The sequence below is a fragment of the Petaurus breviceps genome, unplaced genomic scaffold (genome assembly GCF_028583685.1).
Source record: "Petaurus breviceps papuanus isolate PSGF00001 unplaced genomic scaffold, PetGlider_PUasm1.0 188, whole genome shotgun sequence".
Taxonomy (NCBI): Eukaryota; Metazoa; Chordata; class Mammalia; order Diprotodontia; family Petauridae; genus Petaurus; species Petaurus breviceps.
Genome location: NW_027185804.1, coordinates 25,233,351 through 25,240,302, shown reverse-complemented (window position 1 = coordinate 25,240,302; position 6,952 = coordinate 25,233,351).

Genomic DNA, 6,952 nt, shown 5'->3' with positions numbered 1-6,952 from the left:
TCATGAGTTCAAATCTGGCCTCAGATACTTACTCTGTGACCCTAGGCAAGTCACCTCACTTTCCTCATCTGTCAAATTAACTGGAGAAGGAAATGCCAAAACTTTGCCAATAAAACCCCCAAAATGGGTCAGAGAGAGCCAGACAGACCTGAAAGAACTCAGCAACAACACCATGTGTTGACCATTCAGTTAAGCATTGCTAAGTGTAAAAAGAAAAGTGAAACCCAGTCCCTGCTCTCAAGGAGCTCATTGTCTAATGAAATACTGTTGACTAAGTCTGTATTCAGACCTAGGAAGAAAACAAAGCAGCTAAAATTCAGAGGATGCATCTCTGTGTTGTCTTTTAAGCATTGCTTAAATGTCAATCAAAAAGGCAGTCCTGGGGCAGCTAGGTAGCACAGTGAATAGAGAACTGACCCTGGAGTCAGAAGGACCCGAGTTCAAATACAGCCTCAGACACTGACACTTAACTGTGTGACCTTGAGCAACTCATTTAACCCCAATTGCCTTGCCTTTCCCCCTCCAAAAATAAACAAATAAAACCCCCCAAAAGACAGTCCCTCTCACTCCTACATAAGAGATGAAATAGATGAGCAGGGCCCCTTTCGATTTTCTAACACGGACATAGACCTCACCAGACTAAACCTGAAAAAGCTAACAGAAAAAGACAGGTCGACAAATGCAGCTAATTAAATTCAAACTCTAGAGTAACAAGTGCTGACAGTGAATTAAATGGCATTGGAAGGGTAAAGGGAAGTTGAGGAAGAAAAAGAAAGAAAAATCCATCTGGAGTTTAGGGCCTGCCTCTCCATGGGGAAGGACATCAGTGTTGACAAGCTTGAGCTTATTTATCAAGTTTTTGAAAGCAAGGGGAAAGAGGTTAGATGGAGGTTAGAAAGAGGGCTGATAGAGGTATTTCTCAGAACTGAAGGACTTTGACACATAGCATTGTTTAGCTGTGATGGCTGCAGAGTAGTGGATAAGGAGCTCAAGAGCTGGGCTCCATCCACACATGCCTCAGAGAAAGACAATAAAAATGAGTATTTGCTTGAGAGGTACCGGGTGACCACAGTCAAAGCACAGACTGCTATTTTTTTTTCTTAACTTGCCAGAAGGAAAGAATCCTTCTTCTCCCTTTCTCACATCGTGAAGGTTCTTTCTAATAGAAAACAACAACAAAAAAATAACACAACCAAAATTGAAACATTAATGGCTGACTGATTCATGAGCTGTAATAGGGAAATGGGGGCAGCTAGACGGTACAATGGACACAGTGCCAGGCCTGGAGTCAAGATGGCCTGGCCTCAGACACTTACTAGCTGTGTGACCCTGGGCAAGTCACCTGCTTGCCTCAGTTTCCTCACTGTAAAACGAGTTGGAAAAGGAAATGGCAAACCACTCCAGTATCTTTGCCGAGAAAATTCCAAATGGGGTCACAAAGAGTCAGACACAACTGAAAACAGTGAACAACAACATTCACCATGCCTCAGATCCAATGTGGAGTGTATTGTTACTATCGTACAGTTGATTTCGGTAGTATCTGACTCTTTATAATCCCATTTGGGGTTTCTTGGCGAAGATACTGAAATGGCTTGCCATTTCCTTCTCCAGCTCATTTTACAGATGAGGAAACAGAGGCAAACAGGATTAAGTGACTTGCCCAGGGTCACACAGTTAATAAGAGTTGGGGGCTAGATTTGAACTCAGGAAGATGAGTCCTCCTGATTCCAGGTCTGGCACTTTATCCGCTGTAAGACCTAGCTGCCCTGTGGAGTGTTTTAGGTTATAGCAATTATGTAAATATGGCCAGAGATCCCTCCTCGTGTCTTCTCTGTCAATAGACCAGGCAGAAACTTCAAACCAAATTTCTAATTGGGGTAGACTAGTGAAGGACATAGGACTAGTGATGGAGACTGAACCAATGATTTCATTGCAGAGGGTGCCCCCATGTGATTTAATAGAATAGGTTGCAATCTCCTCTTCTGTTTCTAGTTTTAGTGCCTAGGACCACTTAGAGGTTAAATGACTGGCCCAAACTCACACAGCCAATATGTGACAGTAGCAGGCTCAAACGTTCCTAGCTCCAAAGCTCATACTCTCTCCACTATGGCACACTGCCTCTATGTACACTCAAGGGACAAAGGGAAAAGATGGATTGATGGAAAACTGCATTTCTAGGGCTATATAGTGGTTTCTCTGAAAAAGAAGTTGGTGTTTTGTGGATAAAAGCTCTCTGTGAGTCAGCAGGACATTCTAGGAGTTCCACCAAGCTGGTGAATTTCTCAGCATAGAGATCTCCCTATGTCGGAACTTCTTTTATAGAGAAAGATTAGCACCTTTTCTGGGAAGTACTGGCTTGAAGAGTTGCTTGTGGCTGGTGGGTTGGTTGTTGTTTTTTGTTCTTGAAGAAAACCAAAATGACACCATTACGTTGGAGTCAAGGTGTGGCATGTCCAACTGTGGCTAGCGGTTGAATACTTAGGATGGTCAGCAGCAGGACTTGAACCCAAGTCCTGACTTCAAGGCTGACCCTTTGATTACGCTGCCTCTCTCTGTCATGATTTTTTGGTGTGATTTATTTGATGTGAGGAACTCCCAGTGAAGGAATTCCCTCCACTCATTCATATCAGCCCCTAAGATTTTTCATCTTAGAGAGCATCTTTGAACACTAAACCTTGAAGCCCAAGGCCACACAGTCAGTATTTTTTTTAAGCAATCGGGGTTAAGTAACTTGCTCAAGGTTACATGGCCAGTTATATCTGGGTGTGGTGCTGAGTATCTGAGCCCGGATTTGATCCAAGTCATCCTGACACTGGAGCCAGTGCTCTTACTTGCTGAGCCACCTGGCTGCCCCTAAGCAATTGGGGTCAAGTAACTTGCTCAAGGTTATGTGGCCAGGTGTTTCTGGATGAGTGCTAAGTGTCTGAGCCCGGGATTCGATCTCCAGATCATCCCAACACTGGAGCCGATACTCTTACTTGCTGTGCTACCTAGCCGCCCCTCAGTCAGTATTTCTTACAGGTAGGATTTGAACACGGGTCTTGGTTACTTCAAGGACAGTTCATGAAATAAAATAAAAGAAAACAAAAGCAAGTCTTTGGACTACAGATGCCCACAGACTACCACACTGGTATCCTAGGAGCACTGCCAGGGCAGCCTGCTGTTAACGACATATTCCTCTGTTGATACCTAACTTTGCATGGACCTTTCACATGATTTCCCATTCTTCATCATCTCCCTGGTCAGTTGTGTTTGGATACCATTTCTATCAAAGCCCAGAAGGCCTTCTTCCTGGACCACACATCCTGAACAGATGTCAGAAGCCACTTGCAGAGCCAGATCAGCTGTCCACTTTCATTATTTAGCGAGTAATGACCTCTACCAAGGTTTTCAGCTTGTTTTCTTGTGGCTTATCGTACTGTTCTGCTGCTTATATCAACTTCTTCCTCTCTCAGAGTTCAGAGAATCTCAAGAGGGAAGTCACTACTCGAGGATTACCTAATTTAAAATTGTTACTTTCATTTGCTTATAGAAGAAATTAAAAAATAAAAATATCATAATGCTACACAGTCTACTAGAATTTATCAAGTGCCTACAATATGCCAGGAAATGTATTACGTGCTAAAGATACAAAGGAAGACCAAAACCCCAAGCCAGTCCCTGTTACCCAAGATTGTACAGTCTAACGAAGGAGACACCATGTAAAAACTGTAGACAAGAAAGACATCTATAGGATAGTCTGGGGGTGATCGCCAACAGAGGACATGAAGATTAGATAAAGGAAAACAGGGAAAGCTTCTTGAAGAAGATGGGATTTTAGCTGTGAATTGAAAGAAGCCAGAGAAACATGAAGCAGAGAATGGGGAGGTAGAGAAATCCAGGCATGGGGAACAGCTGGTGGAAACACCTGGAGTGGGGAATGGCAAGGAGGCAGGCTGGTGTAAGTGGATCACAGAGTACTTGAAGGGGAGACAAGTGTGAAAGGACCAGAAAGGTGGGTAAGGACCAAATCATGAAGGATTTTACATTTGATAGTTGCAATCAATTTATTAAAAGAGATGCTTGGTCAGGCATCTGCAATGGTGACTTCACCTTCTACACCTGGCTCAATGCTGATAGAAGTGATCTCTTTAACAACTTTGGAAGGACTGTGCAAATCAATGAGGCATTTGTGGATTCTCATCTGGAATCGATCTCAAGTCTTTGAACCTTCATGCAAAGAGTTTTTCTAGTTGTGATTCCTAAGTGTCCTAGGGGGCATTTGAACAGGTTCCTTCATTTTCAGGTTCTTTTCTTAGGCTTCTCTAATTAGGTCAGCACACACTTTCTGGAGCAATTTCACGCTGAAGCTGGTGAGGGTGATCCATCACCGGTGAATATTCACTTCGGGCTCCACAAGTGTCTTGCCAGTGTCTTTGAACTACATGGTAGTGGAACAATTTCCTGACCGACTTATTCCTGGGTAAGAGCACACACCAGTGAGTCAGGAGAAAGGCAGGAACTGCTGACTCCATGCGGCTGCATCGGTGATACTTTGACCAAAGATGAAACCAAACAGAGAATTTTATATTTGATGCTAGAGGTAATAGGGAGACATTGGAGTTTATTGAATAGAGGGGTGATGTGGTCAGACATCTATTTTTTGGAGATTATTTTGACAGCTAAGTGGAAAATGGATTGGAGTGGGGAGACTTGAAGTTAGGAGACCAACCAATAGGCTATTTTCATAGTCCAGGCATGAGGTGATGAAGGGACTGAACCAGGGTGGTAGAAGTGTCAGAGGAGAGAAGGGGGAGTTTAGGAGAAATATTATGAAGGTGGAAATGACAGAACCAGATCGATTCCAAATCCATCTGATTGAATAGAATGCTGATCTTGGAATTGCAAACACTCAAGTTCAAATCTAGTCTAGAATAAAGAAATTTATTAGCTGTGTGATATTGGGCAAATCATTGAACCATTGTTCACCTCAATTTCCTCATCTGTAAAATAGGGATAATAATACTATCTAAAATCCAGGGCAATTGTGAGGATCAAATGAGTTGATATTTTTAAAGTACTTTGAAAACCATAAAGTGAAACATAAGTAGTAGCTATTATTATTGTGGTTGATGTTATCAGAAGGGTTAGAGAATAAAGAGCTGAGGGTGACCCTTAGGTTGCTAGCTAGTTTGAGTGACTGAGAGGATGGCATATTCTAAGGACAGAAAGAAGGATGTTAGGACAGAGGTAAGGGGGAGGGGAGGAATGCTTGTAACAAATGTGCATAGTTAAGCAAAACAAACTCCCACATTAGCAGTACCCCAAAATGCATATCACATTTTGCATTTTGAATCCATTTCCTCTTTGCCAGGATGATTCAGTACTGGTCCTTGGAAATCATATTTAGTCAATGTATTGATCAGGGTTAAATCTTTCTAAGCTGTTTATCTTTTACAATGTTGCTGTTTCCACAGAAATGGTTCTAGTTCTGCTGACTTTATTCTGGATCAATTCACATAAGTCTTCCTAGGTTTCTCTGAAATGGTACCATTAGCTATTTTAAGACATTACTTAACCTCTGTCTACCTCAGTTTCCTCATTTGTTTTCTCTCACCAATTTCTTTGTCAGTCTTCCTCTTCACCCTAAGTTGTTAGGTTAAGATTAGATAATATTTGTAAAGCATTTTGTAAACCTTAGAACATTATATAAATTCTACTTTATTATTATTATTATTCACAATATTGGAGGCTGGTTTATTCTAAAACACATTGACCTAAGATCAGGAAAGAATAAATGCAATAGGGGCAGAAGAAATAGTAGCATCATGTGCTCTTAGCCACATGGTGACTGGGTGAGGAGAATGGTAGCAGGTTGTCCTGGTTGCTTTTATTCTCACCTAGAGACTTACAGAATCATGTAGTCATCTTGTTGACTAGATAGAAATAGGTTAAATAATAACACAGTTAGGTGGCATAGAAATTGGTTGAATGGCCAGACCTAAAGAACAATGAATGGCTTTGGTGTCAGTATGGAAGATACCGTATCTCAGGGATCAGTTTTTGGTTGTATGCTATTCTATTTTTGAAAAAAAAAAAAAGGTCAGTTGCTTGACTAGAGGCATAGAGGTCATACTGCATCACCTAGATGCCTTAGGTGAAGGTAAATTACTTTGGCAGCAGTGTGTAAGATGGATGGGAGTGGTGAGAGATTGGAAGCAGAAAGACCTATGAGGAGGTTATCACAATTCTCTAAGCAAGAGATGATGAGGGCTTGATCCAAAGTTATAGCTATACAAGAGTAGAGAGAAGGGGTCAGATGTGAGATATTATGGAACCAGAAATGCCAAGATTTGTTTGGCAACTTATTGGATTGTGGGATGAGGGAGAGTGAGGAGCTTAGGTAGGGAGAATGGGTGATACCTTCAAATGATAATCCTAAAGAGATGGGCTGTACACTTCCATAGTGTTCTCAACAGACCATCATCAATCAATGCTGAGGCCATTCATTGACTGTTTACCTCAGGTTGAAGTCAATCCCTCCCTAGCTGAAGCTCCAAGTGAAGAAGAGGTCTTGCATGCCATTAGGCTCCCCTCCTGTGGCAAAGCACCTGGTGCTGACTCTATTCCAGCTGAGATTAACAAGGAAGGGGGTCCATTGCTCATACAAAAGCTGACTGAAATTTTCCAGGTTATATGACAAGAGGAGATTATCCCCCAGGAGTTGAAGGATGCCTCCATTGTCCATCTCTATAAAGGTAAAGGAAATAGATTGTCCTGTGACAATCATGGGTGGTGGGGGTCCTCTCCTTTAGTCATCGCTAGCAAAATTCTTGCCAGGGTCCTCCTTAATACACTGATCCTTCACCTGGAAGATGGTCATCTAGCTGAGAGCCAGTGTGTCTTCAGAAAGGGCTGAGGAACAGTTGATATGGTGTTTGCTGCCTTACAACTCCAGGAGAAATGTCAGGAG